The sequence below is a fragment of the Phyllobates terribilis genome, unplaced genomic scaffold (genome assembly GCF_046119375.1).
Source record: "Phyllobates terribilis strain yellow unplaced genomic scaffold, ASM4611937v1 Scaffold_5__5_contigs__length_657084704, whole genome shotgun sequence".
Lineage (NCBI taxonomy): Eukaryota > Metazoa > Chordata > Amphibia > Anura > Dendrobatidae > Phyllobates > Phyllobates terribilis.
In genome coordinates, this window is record NW_027362765.1 from 197,522,554 (window position 1) to 197,544,097 (window position 21,544).

Sequence of the window (21,544 nt, forward strand, 5' to 3'; positions counted from 1 at the left end):
GTATCCACCTGACATCTGCACAACACAACTGATGGTCCCAACCCAATTTATAAGGCAAGAAATCCCACTTATTAAACCTGACAGGGCACACCTGTGAAGTGAAAACCATTTCCAGTGACTACCTCTTGAAGCTCATCAAGAGAATGCCAAGAGTGTGCAAAGCAGTCATCAAAGCAAAAGGTGGCTACTTTGAAGTACCTAGAATATAAGACATATTTTCAGTTGTTTCACACTTTTTTGTTAAGTATATAATTCCACATGTGTTAATTCATAGTTTTGATGCCTTCAGTGTGAATGTACAATTTTCAAAGTCATGAAAATACAGAAAAATCTTTAAATGAGAAGGTGTGTCCAAACTTTTGGTCTATACTGTACATCAAGTAGTAGACAAAAACTGGCACTCAGAGGTTAGTATAGTGAAATAAGGTGAAGTATTTATTACTGTGGTCCACGAGATAATGTGTGTATAATACGTGACGTTTCGGTTTAACATCGACACTAACAAACATACACACTGAAAATCCAGAATGATACTGTTCAGGGTAATAATACCATGTACACATAATGTGGTGAATACAGTATATGCTTGCACAAAACAGATGCCCTATTGCACAGAGATTATAGCCTAATACAATAAATAATATAATAATATAATAAATAATATAATGAAAAATAGCAAGGATATTTTTTCCCATCAAATTATATATGTGGGGCAATGAGCTCAAAGCGTGTTTTTACCGCCACCAGCGGTTTTGTCAGACCTCCTGATGAAACTACAGGTAGCGGTGAACAAGGCCCCAAATTATTTTGGCTGCATCCAAGAGTTCTTAAGGAACTAAGCTAAGCTTGTGATTGGTATGGTACCAAGCAAATGGCACAAAGCTAATGTGGTGCGAATTTTCAAATAAAGGCTCTAGCTCATAGCCAGGTAATAATATACTAGTAAACTTAACATCCATTGTGGGAAAAATGTTGGAGAGGCTTGTAAAGGACTATGTGACAGAAAATAATATTATAAGTGGAAGCCAGCATGGTTTTACTAAGGACAGAAGTTGTCAAACTAACCAGATAAGTTTTTATGAAGAGGTGAGTAGAAACAGTTGTAGCTGTGGATGTAGTGTTTTTGAGCTTTGGAAAGGCATTTCACATTGCCTCACACAAATACCTAATAGGCACCCAAAAAGTTGTGGTGAATGACTGCTACTCTGAATGGTCTCTGGTTACAAGTGGTGAACCTCAAGGTTCAGTACTGGGTCCACTATTATTTAGCTACGTTGCAGATGACATCAAACTATTTTGTATAGTGCAAGTTATGGAAGGTGTTCATAAGTTATAAGTTGACTTGGACAGTTTTTGGGCATCCACTTGGCAGGGGAGGTTCAATGTGGATAAATGTAAAGTTATGCACTTGAGCACTAATAATCTGCAGGCATTATATGTTATAGGGAGAGTAAAACTAGGAAAGTCACTTTTAGGGAATGTTCACACTTTCCGTATTTGGTCAGTATTTTACATCAGTATTTGTAAGCCAAAATCAAGAGTCAAACAATCAGAGAAAAGTATAATAGAAACACGTCACCACTTCTGTATTTTCACCCACTCCTGGTTTAGGCTTACAAATACTGATGTAAAATACTGACCAAATACTGAACATGTGAATGTAGCCTTAACCACTTCGCACCAGAGCCTGTTTTTGCCTTCGTGACCAGGCCAATTTTTTCAATTCTGACCACTGTCACTTTATGAGGTAATTACTCTGGAACGCTTCAACGGATTCCCCTGATTCTGAGATTGTTTTTTCGTGACATACTGTACTTCATGTTAGTGGTAAAATTTCTTCGATATCACTTGCGTTTATTTGTGAAAAAAACGGAAATTTGGCGAAAATTTTTGAAAATTTTGCAATTTTCAAACTTTGAATTTTCATGCCCTTAAATCAGAGAGATATGTCACACAAAATAGTTAATAAATAACATTTCCCACATGTCTACTTTACATCAGCACAATTTTGGAACCCAAATTTTTTTTTGTTAGGAAGCTATAAGGGTTAAAAGTTGACCAGCAATTTCTCATTTTTCCAACAAAATTTACAAAAACATTTTTTTAGGGACCACATCTTATTTGAAGTGACTTTGAGGGATCTTTATGACAGAAAATATCCAAAAGTGACACCATTCTAAAAAATACACCCCTCAAGGTGCTCAAAACCACATTCAAGAAGTTTATTAACCCTTCAGGTGTTTCACGGGAATTTTTGGAATGTGGAAGAAAACAATGAACATTTAACTTTTTTTCACAAAAATGTTACTTTAGACCCAATTTTTTTATTTTCACAAGGGTAACAGGAAAAAATGGAATACACAATTTGTAGTGCAATTTCTCATTAGCGCGCTGATATCCCATATGTGAGGGAAAACCACTGTTTGGGCGCACTGCAGGGTTTGGAAGGGAAGGAGCGCCATTAGACTTTTTGAATGTAAAATTTGTTTGAATAATTAGCAGACTCCATGTTGCGTTTGGAGAGCTCCTGATGTGCCTAAACAGTGGAAACCCCCCACAAGTGACACCATTTTGGAAACTAGACCCCTTAGGGAATTTATCTAGATGTGTGATGAGCACCTTGCACCCCCAGGTGCTTCACAGAAGTTTATAATATTGAGCCATAAAAATAAAATTTTCACATTTTTCCCACAAAAACATTTTTCATCCCTTAATTTTGCATTATCATAAGGGTAACAGGATAAATTGCACCATGAAATTTGTTGTGCAATTTCTCCTGAACACGCCGATACTCCATATGTGGAGGAAAACCACTTTTGGGCGCACGGCAGGGTTTGGAAGGGAAGGAGCGCCATTTGACTTTTTGAATGTAAAATTTGCTTGAATAATTAGCGGATGCCATGTTGCATTTGGGGAGCCCCTGATGTGCCTAAATAGTGGAAAGCCCCCACAAGTGACACCATTTTGGAAACTAGACCCCTTAGGGAACTTATCTAGGTGTGTGGTGAGCACCTTGCACCCCCAGGTGCTTCACAGAAGTTTATAATATTGAGCCGTAAAAATAAAATTTTCACATTTTTTCCACAAAAAATGTTTTTCATCCCCTAATTTTGCATTATCATAAGGATAACAGGAGAAATTGCACCATGAAATTTGTTGTACAATTTCTCCTGAGTACGCCGATACCCCATATGTGGGGGAAAACCACTGCTTTGGTGTACGGCAGGGTTCGGAAGTGAAAGGAGCGCTATGTTGGCGGGGATAGGTTGCAGACACCATGTCACATTTGAAGAGTCGCTGACATGGCGAAACAGCAGAAACCCCCACAAGTGACCCCATTTTGTAAACTACACCTCTCAAGGAATTCTTTGAGGGAAGTAGTGAGTATTTTTTAATTTTTAAATGTATACCATTGGGCAGTGAAGAAAACATAATTGTATTTTTACCACAAAAAAATGTTTTACCCTCAGATTTTACATTTTCGCACAGGGCAATGGGTAAAAATGGTGCCGAAATGTGTCACACAATTTCTTCTAAAAGTGGCAATACTCCATATGTGGCTGTATCGTACCGCTCAGCCATACGGCGAGATCTGGGGGGGACGGAGCGCTATTTGACAATTGGAGAACAAATTATTGTAGATTAGGTATTTGGATTTGGGAGCACAAAATTTTCTGAATTTCTTTTGGGGGGCAAGGGCCATTTCGCTTTTCCAGAGCCTTTCTGCTACCAGTAACTTGGAAGTCCCTTATATTTTTAACAGATGACGGACCTGAGTGGGGACTAGCTTTTTTTGAGGACCGAGTTGAAGCTTTTATTGGGAACATTTTACATAACATTTATCCGGCGCTCTAGGCTGAGCACTTACATCGGGGTTTCCATCTAAATTTCCAAGTGATGTAATTCAGATGAAACCCCTGCAGTATCCATTCACTATAATGAGGCAGCAGAGTTACTTTGGACTCCGTCTGGCCTCTGTTTAGTGGTGTCCTTTTTTTCAGAAGTGCACAAAACTGTGGCCAACCGCACTTTTATGCACGCCTAAAAAAAATGACACCGTGGGGTCACAGGCCAGATGGCATCCACAGTGGCCTATATCTGCCTCATTACAAGGAATCTTCCGTCAGAATCACGTATTTCAGAGATTTACACGGAAACTCTGGTGTAAGCGCTTAGCGCATAGTGCAGGATAAATGTGAGCAGAGCCTTACTGCGATGTTTGGGAGACATAATAAACAAATCAGTAGCAGGTGAAGAATTGGTTTTATTTACCTCGTGCGGTATAAGTGATGAGATTACTTTATTCTTCGGGTCGGTGCGATTACAGAGATACCAGATTTATACTACTACACTAAGAGAAGCTTTTTTTTGCAAAATCTAGTTTTTGCATCGCCATATTTTGAGAGCTATAATTTTTCCATATTTTGGCCAACAGAGTCATGTGATGGCTTGTTTTTTGCAGGACAAGTTGACATTTTTATTGGTACCATTTTTGAGTACATGACATTTTTTGATCGCTTTCTATTCCGTTTTTTGGGAGGTAAAATTAACAAAAAACAACAATTCAGGAATTGTTTTTTGAGGTTTTTCTTTATGCCGTTCTGCGTGTGGTAAAAGTGATAAGGCAAAATTATTCTTCGGGTCAGTACGTTTACAGCGATATTACACTTACTGTATTTTTTTTATGTTTTGGCGCTTTTACACAATAAAACAATTTTATAGAAAAAATATTTGTTTTGCATTGCTTTATTCTGAGAGCTATAACTTTTTTATTTTTTGGCTGATGGAGCTGTATGGCGGCTATTTTTGCGGAACAAGATGACGTTTTCAGAGGTACCATTTTTATTTCCATTTTGCTTTTTGATCGCATTTTTTTCCACTTTTTGTTTGGCGATATGAGGAAAAAGCATAGTTTTTTGCTCCGTTTTTTATTTATTTTTATTACGGTGTGCACAGAAGAAGTTAATTAGTGTGACAGTTTTATAGATTGGGTTGTTTAGGACGCGGCGATATCAAATATGTGTACTCTTTTTGTTTTTGCATAAATATACGGATTTATTGGTTTAATATTTTATTTATTTATTTTTATTTATTTCGTGATTTTTTTTAACAGTTTGAAAACATTTTTTGACTTTTTTTTTTACATTTTTACTTAGTCCCTGTATGGGACATTAATTTTTATTTTTCTAATCACTGTTCTCATGCAATGTAATAGACATGTATTACATTGCATGAGAAGTTTGCTGACAGTTTCCCACTGTCTGTCTCCTGCTAGAGTTCAGCTGCAGGCTGAGCCTAGCAGGACACCATATATGGCAGATCTGGAGGCGGTCATGTGACCTCCAGCTGCCATAACAACGGCAGGTCCTGGAAGGCATCAGGGGGCCGTCGGAGAGGTAAGTGGACGACCCCCTCTCCTCTCACTATCTTCTATATGCCGTGATCACTATAGATCGCGGCATATAGAAGATAAAAAAGGGTTAACATGATTGGGACCTGATCCAATCAGATCCCGATGATGTCCCCTGTCAGAGTTGTCGCTCTGAACCGCAACCGTAGCACTTGCAGGACACTGGGGGTCCTGAGGGCTGCGGGACCACCGACCGTTCATAAACATCGGCGCTGCACAGAGCCCAGGCAGCGCCGACATTTATGTACAGTGGGCGGTCGGGAAGCGGTTAAAGAAGGATCTAGATGTAAGACCAAATAACAGCATGCAGTGGACATGGAAGGAACATGATTAACTTGTAGAAGTACATAAGAAGTGGCCCATGCAAAAAACATGGTCACAAACTGTTTCTTATAAAAAAAAAGACCCTCAAAAGACATCCCCTCAGTCTGTAGAAAAAACGTTCAATCTCCATAGGAGACAAGGTTTCTTTACCATGAGAATTATGAATCTCTGGAACAGTTCATTTCTGGAGATGGACATAATGGGACCCGTCGTTGGTTTAAAAAAATGTGAATTTATTTATTAGCAGAAAATAACATAAATGTACAAAATTCTTGTTCGGAATGTTGATCAACACTCAGGTTCAGTAGGAAAAAACTTGTTCTTTAGGGCCATCTAGTTCATGCATTTTGGATGTACCTAAATTCCTTCCCTTCATTCTTTCCCATCACTTGATTGAACTTCATGGACATGTATGTTTTTAACTGTACTATGTAACTATGCCTTGCTTATGATTGTTGCTTTTTATGTTAAACTTTTTTTTCCTCAAACTATTGTCTATAGTGTTGAGCGAACATGCTCGACACTGCTCGGTACTCGCCCGAGCATCACGCTACTCGGGATGTTCGGCGAGCACCGAGCATTTCCGGGTTACTCGGGCGGGAGCTCGGGTCTCCGCCCTGCATGTTTGGCTCTCTTTACAGAGCCAATGAACATGCAGGGATTGCCAGCCAGTCACTGTAATGCCGCAGCCATGTTGGTTGTGGGCATTACAGTGATTGGCTGGCCGCACAGCGTCACCTCGAGTATTTAAAACCGGGCGCCCCCATCTTGGACACAGTCGCTCCGGATCAGACAGTGTAGGGACAGCGCTGCTGATTTAGGGAGAGATATATCCTGCAAAATAGTTAGTGTAGGGTCTGTAAAGGCAGCCAGATCAAACAAACAGTCCTTCTCAGGACTAATATCCATCCCAGGTATTAGTGTTGAGCCACCCCCGTAGTGTTCGAGTTCGGTTCGGTTCGTCGAACACCCATGTGTTCGCCGAACTGTTCGTCGAACTGTTCGTCGAACACCTTCGAACACCGTTAAAACCAATGGCAGGCAAACAAAAACACATAGAAACACATAGAAAACACCTTCAAAGGTGTCCAAAAGCTGACAAACTGCTCAGAAGACATAACTAACACATGGAAAAGTGACAAGTACATATAGTCATGCGAAAATAAAAGAGATGGAGGAGTAAAAGGAGGGGGAGACACAGATATAGGCATGTCATGCCCTTCTAAAATCCAAAAAGTGAGAAGCCGACACGGCCAGTCCGCTCCTGCCCGTGCCACCTCCGTGTCGCCGGGTTTGTGCCAGAGCCGCGGTGAACCCTGATGGCCAGCCCCCCTCTCCCAATACTGGTGCCTGTCCGCTGGTGGGTCGAGCGAGCCCCCCTGTGGTGGAGGCAGCTCTAAGCTTTTTAATTTAAATTGTCTCTCTAATTTGAATGAATACACTTTAAATCCATTTACAAGGATCTATTGGAGGGCAAGTCTCATGCCAGCAGCCACGTAATTCCAGCTCCAGTAGCGTCCACTAAAGCTGCTGCAGTTAAAAAGCTTTTATAAGGATCGAGCTCGGCTGCCCACCGCAAGGCATCCTACTGCCAGTCCCAGCCCCTATGCCTTGGGGTGCCTCCTGATGCTCTTCACTGAGTATCCCGTGGTCCCGAAGCATTTCCTTTGAAAAAATGAAGTGTCCAAACTACAGGTGGTGTAGCTTGCTTAACAGCCGGGATAATCCGCTGACTAGCAGACCCTGCTACTAGGCACAAAGTATTTCCTGGGCTAGATGCAGTTAAAAATTTGTAATTAGATACTCTCGTTGGATGCTGAGAAAGCATTCCATAGAGTCTCCTGGCACGCCATATATGATTCTCTTAAAAAGCTTGGGGTAGGGGTCTAGGGGACCCTTTTATAGCCAAAATCACGGCCCTGTATCGCAATACGTCACCTAGGCTGAAGATAAATGGAACTGTAGCACCCTGAGGGCTCGGTTGCTACAGAGGTATTGCACCTCACCCAGAGGTGTGATATCTCACTCTCAGGTAAGGATGTAGTGTGGATCAGGACCCGACACCTGCATGCATTACACCACATTGCCGTGGGGCAGGGCAACCAATATGCCCCTGAGATGGGCACGACAGTCCCTGTCCCTGGCTGGAGTGGGGGGAGGGAACACTGAGGAAGGGGAACCCTGTAGTGCAGGAGCAGGGAGGAAGCAGTTCCTGGGTGCATTGAGAAGGGAGTATAAAAGGTGGGCACCATCTTAGTTCAGTGCAGAGAAGTCTGAGCAGAAGTGGCAGGGAGCAGGGGCTCTGCATGAGCTCTGCTCCGGAGGCGGGCCTAGTAACAGAGGCCCAGGCCTGGAAGAGGGAGAAGGAAGGAAGAGGAGCGGAGAAGGCTCCAGGAACGAGGAACGAAGGGATCTCAGGGGTGCGGACGGGCGAGTCGCCACCGCACGCCAGAATCCACCTGCGTGGAGGGGTCAGGCCAAAGGGGGAGACCGGTCCCCGAAACTAGTGGAGGCAGGAAACGACCCTCAGCTAGAAACAGGAGGCTGTGACATTTTATGTGGCGCAGCCCCTCGCTACACCCGCTAGGAAGGCACCACATAGGGTCAGGGAAACTGGCGCCAAGTTTACCAAGAGGAGGCCCGAGGCAGCCGGACAGAAGGGTTGGTAAGAAAGGCCAGACAAAGGACACACAAAGGGGGTCCTGTGAAGCACTCCAAAGTTATCTGGGAGTTGTCTGAGCCCCTCACCTGGTGAGCACAGTACGACGTGGGCAGCCGTTACCTGCAGACGTGGTCTGGATAATAAGAACTGTGAGTAAAGGCCCTGGACTGCATCACTGACTCCGTGTCATTACTGCTGCTGCCCTGCACCATCACCCCCATCCTCCGCATACACTGCCCTGAGGCTATACTCCTCCCGTGGGGAGTTATGCTACGCTCTGCTGCACCCACAACACCAGCCTCAGCGGTCTGCCCTGGAGCGGCGGTTCACTCTGACCGCAATCCACAGGTGGCGTAGTCGGACATTTAAACATCAAAACCACATAAATAGTTCCGCCACTGGTTTGACCGCCCTGAGCCACGGAACCGGGTTGCCGCCACGGAGACTACAACCACCAGCATCCACCAAAAAGGGTCCGGCTCCGGGTGTCCCAAGGCCCAGGGGGCGCGTCAGAACATTTTCATCACCTTTCACAATCACCAATGGGACAAGGCAGGGATGTTCTCTGTCCCCTCTCTTATACATCCTAGTGACGGAGCACCTGCTCTCATCAATTCGCCATAACCCCAATATTAGGTGGATTGAGGTGGGAGGCACCGAGTACAAGTGCTCTCTATTTGCTGATGATGTCCTAGTATATATCACTCAATCACATATATCCATCCATGCTGTTATGGCTGAAATAGATCACTTTGTTACATGGTCAAATTTTAAAATCAATGCAGCGAAGTCTGAGGCCCTCGATGTCTCCCTCCCCAAATCCATATAGGATTCCATCCAGTCCAACTTTCCCTTTGCCTGGCCCTCACAGGGTATCAAATACTTAGGAATTCCTATTCATAGAGACCTCTCCCATCTATGTTATCTTAATTTTGGGCCCTTTATTGAACAACTCCATACAGACCACGGTTGGCAAGTTAGAACTGTAAGATTCACTACGTGAACCACTGGTGTTTTGTGGAAAAGCACATGTACACTGTGTTCCAAATTATTATGCAAAAAGTGTTTAGGAGTGATAAGGGAAGAATTTGTTTATTTGTCAGTTAAACTCATTGATGGTGATGTGTGTCAGGGCTCTTTATATCACTGTAAGCAATTGCAGACACCAGTGCTAATTAGTTTGGCAGGTGTGTCCAATGAAAGGCAAGACTACTTAAGAAGGCTCTCTCACATTATTCAGCAGCCTACATTTTCTGCCAAAATGGGAAAGAAAAAGGATGTGTCGGCTGCTGAGAAGCAACAAATTGTGGAGTGTTTAGGTCAAGGCATGACTACAATCAACATTGTGCGATGATCAGGATGAAGTGTCTTGGCAATCAAGAAGTATGTAGCTGATTCACAGTACACACATGTGCGTGCTGATAAGGGCAAATTGAGGACTCTGTCCTACAGGCAATTACGTCAGGTTGAAAGAGCAGCGGCAAAAAAGCCTTGTCATAGCAGCAGACAAGTTTTTGAAGCTGCTTGTGCCTCCAACGTCCCCCGAACAACAAGATGCAGGGTCCTTCAGAGGTTTGCAGCTGTGCATACGCCATCCTGTCGACCTCCTCTATCCACTTCACACAAGCAGAAACGGCTCCAGTGGGCCAAACATTACATTAAGACTGATTTCAAAACTGTTTTGTTCACGGATGAGTGCCGTGCAGCGCTCGATGGTCCAGATGGATGGAGTGGAGGATGGCTGGTTGATGGACACCCCACGCAAACACGGCTACAGCGCCAACAAGGAGGAGGTGGAGTAATGTTTTGGGCTGGAATCATGGGGAGAGAGATTGTCGGCCCCTTTAGGATCCCTGAAGGCGCTAAAGATGAACTCCATAATGTATGTGGATTTTCTCAAACAGCACTTCCTGCCATGGTTCAAGAAGAAGAACCGTGTATTTCACAGCAAGATCATTTTTCTGCATGATAATGCACCATCTCATGCTGCACATAAAACATCTGCATCTCTGGCTGATATGGGCATAAAAGGGGACAAACTTATGGTGTGACCCCCATGCTCCCCTGACCTCTACCCCATTCAGAACCTTTGGAGCATCATTAAAAGGAGTGTCTATGATGGCGGGAGGCAGTTCACATCTAAGCAACAGCTCTGGGAGGGTATTCTGTCCTCATGCAAAACAATTGAAGCAGAAACCATCCAAAACCTGACAAATTCAATGGACGAGAGCGTTCAGAAGCTCCTTTCGAACAAGGGGTCCTATATGAAAATGTAACATCACCTAGAATAAAGTTTTGAGTTGAAAACTGTTTGATTTCAGTTGCTAACAACCTGCTAATGCTTATAATTTCAAAAATGACCATTTTTTTGGTCTTTATTAAAATGAAAAGGTTGATCGAAAAGTTTGGGGGATCTAAGAGTGTGGCAACCCAGTAGTCATGATTACTTCGAATTCTGACAATATGAGGGTCATGCTGCAGGTAGTGCAGCAAGAAGGCACTTATGTGTCTTGCGCATCTCGGAGCCCCAAAATTATTTTCCGGGCTAGATGCAGCTAAAAATTATTTTTAATTTTAAATCTGGTGGAGCTTATTATAGATGGCCTAATAGGATCAGTGCTGCACACTGCTACAAAGCCCAAATTATTTTCCAGTCAAGATACAGATAAACATGATTAGTAATTTGAAAGCTTAAAACGGTTGGTAGGGTGATTTTAAACAATCATCAAGCTTTTACTCTCCCCAGGATGACACAGGGGTAGAAAAGTCGTTTCGGATCCATGATTTGTTCATCTTTATGAACGTGAGTCTGTCTACATTATCAGTGGAGAGCCGCGTGCGCTTATCTGTCAGCACACCACCAGCAGCGCTGAACACACGTTCAGACAGAACGCTGGCTGCGGGGCATGACAAGATCTCCAAGGCGTAAGTGGCTAGCTCCGGCCATTTATCCAGATTGGAAGCCCAAAAAGAGCAAGGGTCCAGTGACACAGTCGTGGCTTCAATGTTTACTTGGAGATACTCCTGTACCATCGTCTCTAGGCGTTGACTATGTGTCAGACTTCTTGTCTCCTGTGGCCTTGCAAAGGATGGGCTAAAAAAGTGGTGAAATTATTCCGCAAAATTGATGTTACCACCAGATACTGTGGTTCTGTTACGGTTTGAGTGCTGAACACTTGACGGTCCCACGGTTGGCAAGTTGGAACTGTGAGATTCACTACGTTCACCACTGGTATTTTGTGGAAAAGCACATGTAAGATTCTGCAACAGTCTCTGCTGATACTCCTGCATGCGTGCATCCCTTTCTATGGCAGGAATAATTTCTGCAAATTTACTTTTGTACCGGGGATCTAACAGTGTGGCAACACAGTAGTCAGGATTATTTCTAATTCTCACAATTCGAGGGTCATGTTGCAGGTAGTGCAGCAAGAAGGCACTCATGTGTGTTGCGCATCCAGGAGCACCAAGTCCCTGTTGTGTTGGTGGCGAGGTAACAATCATGCTTCCTTCCTCTGTCCTCTCCCCCCAACCTCGCACAACAGAAATGTGATCAAGGTCTCCCTCATCTGATGAGTCTTCCATCAGTTCGTCCTCCACTTCTTCCTGGGCTCCTGCACCTTCCTCACTAGTTTGGCTGCTACCATGCGCCCTGGTAAAACCATCTCCCCCACCCTCACATGCCTGCCGCCTTGGTGCTGCCGACCGTCTGGACCTTGCAGATGTTAGCCCTTCCGCATACAACTCCTCCTCCTCTACTTCCTCCACCTCCTCTTGTGCCACCACCTGACTCCGAATTCTGTTTAACATGTGCTCCAGCATGTAAATCACCGGAATAGTCATGCTGATAATGGCATCGTCAGCACTAAACATCTTCGTCGCCATTTCAAAACTGTGCAGAAGGGTGCATAGGTCCCTGATCTGAGACCACTCCTCCAGCGTGATTTGCCCCACCTCTGAATCTCGTTGGCCCAGGCTATACGTCAGAACGTATTGCACCAGGGCTTGTCGGTGCTGCCACAGTCGCTGCAACATGTGCAGAGTTGAATTCCACCAGGTAGGCACATCGCATTTTAGCCGGTGAAGTGGCAGGCCCAACGACTTCTGTAGAGATGTAAGTCGCTGAGCTGCGGGATGCGAATGGCGGAAGTGAGCACACAGCGACCGTGCCCTCTGCAGAAGGCCATCTAGTCTGGGATAGTGGGCTAAAAATTGCTGGACAACCAGGTTCAACACGTGAGCCATACAAGGCACGTGTGTGACATTGCCCCGGCGAAGGGCCGCACCCAGGTTTGCAGCATTGTCGCACACGGCCTTCCCTGGTTTCAGGTCCAGTGGAGACAACCATTCATGAAATTGGTTCTCCAGAGCTGACCACAACTCCTCAGCTGTGTGACTCACATTTCCCAGACATTTCAATGTAAAAACCGCCTGATGACGTTGAGCCCTACTGCCAGCATAGTAAGCAGGTGTGCAGGATCCCTTCTGCGCAGTTAGAAAGCTTGTGGCATGACCAGACAGGCTTTGGGTGCAGGTGGAAGACCGAGAGGAGGTTGAGGAGGCAGAAGCAGTGGAGGAACTTTGACATAAAGAGGATTGACGCACAACTCGTGGGGACGGCAAGACTTGGACAGCAGCCCCTTGTCCTGCTGTCACCATAGTTACCCAGTGCCCAGTCAGCGACATGTAACGCCCCTGTCCATGCCTACTCGTCCAAGTGTCTGTGGTGAAATGCACCCTGTCACACACAGAGTTTCTCAAAGAAGCGGTGATGTTGTGTGCGACATGCTGGTGGAGCGCAGGCACACCTTTCTTTGAGAAGTAGTGCCGACTGGGCATCTGGTACTGGGGCACTGCGACGGACATAAGGTCTCGAAAATCCTCTGTGTCCACCAGGCGGAAAGGCAGCATTTCTGTAGCCAAGAGCTTGCAGATGGTGAAATTCAACCTCTTAGCTTTCTCATGGCTAGGAGGAAATGGTCTTTTACTTGTCCACATCTGAGGGACCGAGGGCTGGCTATTGTGCTTAGACGGGGTTGATAAGGGTGTCCCCGGCAAACTGCCGGTCTGTGAGGAAGATGCAGGCGGACATGTTAGGTTGCCTTGATCCAAAGGTGGTGCTATCGATGTCGGACAGCGCTCAACACCAGCTGCTGTTACCACCTCCAAAGAAAATGATGACCTGCCAATCACGCTGGCTGTTGCGGGTAAAGAGGTGGCAGGTCTGCGCCCCAAAACAGGTGTGACTGCTGTCCCCCCAGTCACAGAGGATGAAGAGGCCGCGGATGCACAAGATATGGCAGACGGTGGTTGGCCCGGCCGGCTAGGCCGCATTGTAGCACACTGAGCTTCCCACTGCAACTTATGCTTCATGTCCATGTGCCGGTTCATGCATGAAGTACTCAAACTATGTATTTTTTGGCCTCTACTTAGCTTTTGCTGACAAATGTTACAGATAACACGAGTTGGGTCATCTTTATCGATCTGAAAAAATGCCCAGGCTATGCAAGGCTTAGCACCCATGCGACCTGAAGAGCCACCACGACTTGTGGTGAGAGGCAGAGTTGTGTTTGAGGATGCAGTTGTTGACGTGCTTCCAGTACTACGTCTCTGTCCAGGAAGGCGCAACCTGACCTCGTCGTCACTAGCATCTTCCTCCACCTCCTCTGCTGACCTCATCTCTTGGCTGACTGTGGGTTGACAGTAAGTGGGATCTCCAACCTCATCATCATCACCCTGTGTGTTATCACACCCGTCGTCCTCAGAGCCAACCTGTTCCTGCCCTGACAAAAAACTAAAGTTGTCGCTCCAATCAGGTATTTGAGTCTTATCATCGTCTTCCTCATTGTCTCCACCAACAGGAGTTACAGTTTGGGAATGAGGGTCTACATTATGGTCAGAACCTTCTGCGTCTGGTCCTGGATCCGACTCATAAACATTCTGGGCATCAGTGCAGATCATTTCCTCGTCTGGATTCACAGAAGCGCTGGAGTCGACCTCTGATTCCCAGGCTATAGTATGAGTAAACAGCTCTGCAGACTCAACCATCTGTTCTACCTCATACTCAGACGGGCAGCTGGAGATTTGGGAGCTGTGAGGAAGCAAGTGCGATTTGGGTGACACCTTTGAGGACTGGAGTATTTGTGATGTTGAAGTTGATGTGGAGGAGAGCCCACTTAAAGGAGCACTTGATATCCGTTGAAGCACCTGCTGTTTTTGTGCCTCATCTGGAATTTGTAGCGATTGGCGTGGCCGTAAGAAAGGGATCTTATCACATTGTCCGCTAAAAGAAGTAGACATTTTAGTTTGGCTGGAAGATGGTCTTTCTTCTGCAGATGTTACTGTTGCTTTAACACCTACCCCACGGACACAACCTTTTTTCCCCTTCCCAACACGCCTATTCCCCTTTCCACCAGCAGCAGGCCTTTTTCCACTCATTTTGGTGGTTAACTAATTCACAACTCTGGAGTTGTTTGCACAAAAAAACAATGGATGGTAACCGAGCAGAGCTGAGTGGCCAAACTGTGGTATTAGGCCAAAACTATTGGCTGGGTTAGATGCAGAAAAAAATATATTCAGTTTGCAACCTGATGGAGGTCAGTATAGATGGACTAATACAACAAGTCCCACACACAGCTAGAAGCCCAATATTTTTTCAGAGGTAGATGCAGAAAAAAATATATTCAGTTTGCAACCTGATGGAGGTCAGTATAGATGGACTAATACAACAAGTCCCACACACAGCTAGAAGCCCAAATATTTTTTCAGAGGTAGATGCAGAAAAAAATATATTCAGTTTGCAACCTGATGGAGGTCAGTATAGATGGACTAATACAACAAGTCCCACACACAGCTAGAAGCCCAAATATTTTTTCAGAGGTACTGTAGATGCAGATAAAAATTATTTTTAATTTGCAACCTGATGGAGGTCAGTATAGATGGACTAATACAACAAGTCCCACACACAGCTAGAAGCCCAAATATTTTTTCAGAGGTACTGTAGATGCAGATAAAAATTAGTTTTAATTTGCAACCTGATGGAGGTCAGTATAGATGGACTAATAGAGAAAGTCCGACACACTGCTAGAAGGCCAAATATTTTTTCAGAGCTAGATGCAGAAAAAAATTATATTCAGTTTGCAACCTGATGGAGGTCAGTATAGATGGATTAATAGAACAAGACCCACACACAGCTGGAAGCCCAATATTTTTTCAGAGGTAGATGCAGAAAAAATATATTCAGTTTGCAACCTGATGGAGGTCAGTATAGATGGACTAATACAACAAGTCCCACACACAGCTAGAAGCCCAATATTTTTTCAGAGGTAGATGCAGAAAAAAATATATTCAGTTTGCAACCTGATGGAGGTCAGTATAGATGGACTAATACAACAAGTCCCACACACAGCTAGAAGCCCAAATATTTTTTCAGAGGTACTGTAGATGCAGATAAAAATTAGTTTTAATTTGCAACCTGATGGAGGTCAGTATAGATGGACTAATACAACAAGTCCCACACACAGCTAGAAGCCCAAATATTTTTTCAGAGGTACTGTAGATGCAGATAAAAATTAGTTTTAATTTGCAACCTGATGGAGGTCAGTATAGATGGACTAATAGAGAAAGTCCGACACACTGCTAGAAGGCCAAATATTTTTTCAGAGCTAGATGCAGAAAAAAATTATATTCAGTTTGCAACCTGATGGAGGTCAGTATAGATGGATTAATAGAACAAGACCCACACACAGCTAGAAGCCCAATATTTTTTCAGAGGTAGATGCAGAAAAAAAATATATTCAGTTTGCAACCTGATGGAGGTCAGTATAAATGGACTAATACAACAAGTCCCACACACAGCTAGAAGCCCAAATATTTTTTCAGAGGTACTGTAGATGCAGATAAAAATTAGTTTTAATTTGCAACCTGATGGAGGTCAGTATAGATGGACTAATAGAATGATGCTATGCCCAAAAGATTTTACTTCACTAGGTGCAGTAAAAAAATTGGTATTCTATACACAGGTGGTATATCTTGCAACACAGATAGGCTACTCCACTGACTAACACACTCTGCAATAGGCCAAAAAGGATTAGCTTTGCTAGATTCAGCCAAATGCTGTGAAAAAAACTTGCACAGCACTGGCACAGACCTGCCTGGCAAAAACTGATAGGAACTCATGTAACCTAGTCCTGAAAAGGACTCCAATTACAATTAGTCTTTACTCCCACAATCTATCTATTTAAGAGCACAGACCTGCCTGATAAAAGTCGTAGGAAATGCTGTAACCTAGTCCTTAAAAGGACTGCAATCACAACTATTCCCTACTCCCAAGCTATCTGTAGATTTGTGCGAAAATTGGCTTGAAATTAACAAGGTATAGCGCACACAGCAACAGCGGTGCCGTCTAACACGCAGCTGCAGCAGTGAGAAAATGGTGGCGACGGGGAAAATGGCTTGGTCTTATAGGGCAAGGACATGTGACATACACTGCCAATGACACATGCCCTTGCTTGTGTGAAAAAAAGCACTTCGCTCCGTGTGTGCGCTGCTGATAGGCTGACAGATTGCACCTCCCCACTGCAAATGCGGGAAAGAGAAAAAAAAATGGAGATCTTCATTGTTCCTGCAGAGATCCATCCCCTGCCCCTCCCCCCACCCCGCTGTACACTCAAACTGCGTATTAACATTAATTTTCATCATTACTGAGAAAAAATCCAGTTATGATTTTGGTGCACGAACAGTTATCGAACATAACCTCGAACAGCCGAATTTTTATCAAATTGTTCGTGTTCGCCGAACGGCTCGAACACCGCCCAAAACAGCTCGAATTTGAGATTGGCGAACAGTTCGAGTAGAACAACGCTCATCTCTACCAGGTATATCAGGCAGGCAGGCAGGCTGTATAGGAGACGCAGTGGTTATACCAGCAAACGCTGCATTACAGTCCTGTGTGCTGCTCCTGTTGCTGAAATTGCTGGACTTAGCTCCAGGTCCCGGGGGCCAGGAAAAATCCTTTTTTTTTAATCTAAATTCTCTTTTTTTTTTCCTCCTTCACAATGTACAAATACCCATCTTATTAACCTTTTGGCGTCCCCCCCCCCCAAAAAAAAAAAGTGTGCCTCTGATTTTTCAGACACAAATATATCTGTTGAAAATAGTCTGGTGTAGGCCAGAGAAATAGAAGTGTGGTTTTGCAGTTCTATGGGCCATTTGTATCTAAAAAAAAACAGTTTGAGTGTGTCGCTCACTGTTCAGCCGCAAATATATATATTTAAAAAAGTCTGGTATACACCAGTAAATTATTACTGTGGTTTTGATGTTCCACGGTAAAACATCTCTATTATCCTGTTTTTGGCATTTTTTGCTGTATAAAAATAATAATAGTGTCTCCCTGATTTTTCAGACACAAATATATCTGTTGAAAATAGTTTGGTGTAGGCCAGAGAGACAGAAGTGTGCTTTTGCTGTTCCACGGTAAAAAATCTCTATTATCCTGCTTTTTGCATTTTCTGCTGTAAAAAAAAAAAATAATAGTGTCTCCCTGATTTTTCAGACACAAATATATCTGTTGAAAATAGTCTGGTGTAGGCCAGAGAGACAGAAGTGTGCTTTTGCTGTTCCACGGTAAAAAATCTCTATTATCCTGCTTTTTGCATTTTTTGCTGTAAAAAAAAAAAATAATAGTGTCTCCCTGATTTTTCAGACACAAATATATCTGTTGAAAATAGTCTGGTGTAGGCCCAAGAAATACAAGTGTGGTTTTGCAGTTCCACGGTACAAACCTCTGTATTATCCACTTTTGGGCCATTTGTATCTAGAAAAAACAGTTTGAGTGTGTCGCTCACTGTTCAGCCGCAAATATATATATATATTCAAAAAAGTCTGGTATACACCAGTAAATTATAACTGTGGTTTTGCTGTTCCACGGTAAAACATCTCTATTATCCTGCTTTTGGCATTTTTTGCCGTAAAAAATAAATAGTGTCTCCTGATTGTTCAGACACAAATATATCTGTTGAAAATAGTCTGGTGTAGGCCCGAGAAATACAAGTGTGGCTTTGCAGTTTCACGGTTCAAACCTCGGTATTATCCACTTTTGGGCCATTTGTATCTAAAAAAAACAGTTTGAGTGTGTCGCTCACTGTTCAGCCTCAAATATCTCTATTTAAAAAAGTGTGGTATACCCCAGTAAACAATAACTGTGGTTTTGCCATCCCACGGTAAAAAATCTCTATTATTCAGGTTTTGGTAGTTTTTTCCGTAAAGAAAAACAGTAGTGTCTCCTGACTGTTGTGACACAAAAATATATCTGTTGAAAATAGTCTTGTGTAGGCCCGACATCCCAGTGTGGTTTCGCAGTTCCACGGGTCAAATCGCTGTACTATCCAGTTTTGGGCCTTTGGTATCTAAAAAAAAGCAGTTTGAGTGTGTTGCTCACTGTTCAGCCGCAAATATCTCTATTTAAAAAAGTGTGGTATACCCCAGTAAACAATAACTGTGGTTTTCCTCTTCCACGGTTCTAATCTACTCTTTATTACCCTTTTTCCATTGATAGTGCAAGTGTAAGCTATTTTACTTCATTTACAATGGGCAAGGCGCGTGGCAAGGGACGTGGAAGTGGACATTCTGGTAATGGTTCGTGCAGAGGACGGGGCCGTGGCCAAGGTGAAAATGTGCCACAACCAACAGCCACATCTTCTCTCTCCCACTTCTTGACCGAATTACTAGGGAAGCACAGAACAACACCAGTATTGCGAACTGATCAGTGTGAACAGGTTATTAATTGGATAGCAGACAATACTTCCAGTTACCTGGGCACCACCACCTCCGGTCTGTCTTCCACACGGTCAACTCTTAGTAGCCGTGAGTCTCGACCGCATACTCCTCCTCACCCTTATGCTCCTTCCTCCCACCATGCCGAGTGTCGTCAGACAGCAAGTGATCCCACACTTGGACACTGTGAAGAGCTGTTCACTGGTCCATTTCCATATTTGGGCCCCTCGCCTGATACGCTTGAAGTGGTGGAAGAGGAGATCCCATGTTGCAATGCCCAAATATTTGAACAGACACGGCCACAGGAAGTCGACGTTGGCAATCTGTCACAAGAGGTGGACGATGACGAGACACAATTGCCAGGAAGTGAGGAGGAGGATCGTGGTGCGCAAGTGGAAGAGGAGGAGGTGGTGGATGATCTAGTAACTGACCCAACGTGGAAGGAGGACATGCAGAGTGAGGCCAGCAGCACACAGGGGGAGGGAGGCAGAGTACCCCAACAGGCAGGAAGAAGCAGTGTGGTGGCCGCAGACAGAAGGCAGGCAACCGTTCCCCGTAACACCAACACGAGGGACGTTGCCAGTACAAGCGGTAGGTCTTCCAGAGTCTGGAATTTTTTTAAAGACTCTGCTGATAACCCCAAAAAAGCCATATGTTCCACCTGCCATGCCAGCATCAGCAGGGGTGACAAAACTACCAGCCTGACCACCACCAGCATGATCAGGCACATGGCAGCAAAGCACCCGACTTTGTGGGGCGAAACCCAGGGTCCACGACCAGTGTCAGCGGGTGTCACCACTGCTTCTTCCACTGTTGTGCGTGCAATAGAACCCCCTGTTGTGTGTGCAAGGCAATCCCCTGTCCATACTGCATGTAAAGATGCCCCCTCCTCTCAGTCTTCACTTGTTATGGCAGTTTCTCAAGAAACAGCATCAACGTCCACGTCCCACCGCAGCGCTCAATTGTCCATATCCCAGACCTTTGAACGAAAGCGGAAATTCGCAGCTAACGCCCCACAGGCCGCAGTCCTAAATTCGCACATTTCACTACTGCTTGCATTGGAAATGCTGCCTTTTAGGCTGGTGGAGACGGAATCCTTCCGCAATCTTATGGCGGTGGCCGTCCCTCGGTACTCGGTCCCCAGCCGACACTATTTTGCCCGGTGTGCCATCCCCGCACTACACAAGCACGTGTCCCAAAGCATCTGCCGTGCCCTCAACAACGCAGTTACTGGGAGAGTCCACCTGACAACGGACACGTGGACAAGTGCTTGTGGCCATGGACGGTACATCTCTCTGACGGCACACTGGGTAAACATAGTGGAAGCCGGGACCCAGTCGGACCTTGGGACGGAACACATCCTCCCCACACCGAGGATTGCGGGCCCTATGTCAGTCAGAATTGCCCCCACAGTGTACAGCTCCTGCGCATCCTCCTTCTCCTCCTCCTCCTCATGTTCAGCCTCCATCTCAGATATCACCACATCAATTACAAGCTGGAAGCATTGCAGTACTGCCTCCGCCAAGCGGCAACAGGCTGTGCTGAAACTCATAAGCTTAGGTGATAAACCTCACACTGCTTGTGAGTTGTGCACAGCTGTGAAAGAGCAGGCAGATCTGTGGCTGAGACCGCTGAACCTACATCCCGGCATGGTCGTGTGTGACAATGGCCGTAACCTGGTGGCGGCTCTGAGGCGAGGTGAGATCACACACGTACCATGCCTGGCTCATGTGCTTAACCTCGTGGTTCAGCGGTTTCTTAAATCGTACCCCGAGTTGCCAGATCTGCTCGTGAAAGTACGCTGCCTGTCAGCTCATTTTCGCAAGTCTTCTACAGCTTCCGCCGTCCTTGCTGTGTTGCAGCAGCGTTTGCAGCTTCCGGCACACCGACTGGTGTGTGATGTCCCCACACGTTGGAACTCTACCCTCCACATGTTGCAAAGGATTTGTGAGCAGAAGAGAGCAGTTGTGGAGTACCAGCTGCAACAAGGCCATCGATATTCAGGTCAGACTCCACACATAAGACCTCAAGAGTGGACCTGGATGTCTGACATATGTACCATCCTGACAAACTTTGAGGAGGCCACCAAGATGGTGAGTGGCGATGACGCCATCATTAGTGTCAGCATCCCACTTGTCTGTCTTTTGCAACGCTATCTGCAGAGAATTAAAGAGGAGGCATTGCAGCCAGAGTATGATGAGATGGATCAAGAAGCCGTAGCGGGCGATTACACACTGCCCAGCCTCATCTCATCCCAACGTGCATTGGGGGACAATGAGGGAGAGGAGGAGGAGGAGGAGGAAGAACAGGAGCTGTTATCATGCGTTGTAGACGGTAGTACCTGTACAAGTGTCATACCGTCGGTTCAGCGTGGGTGG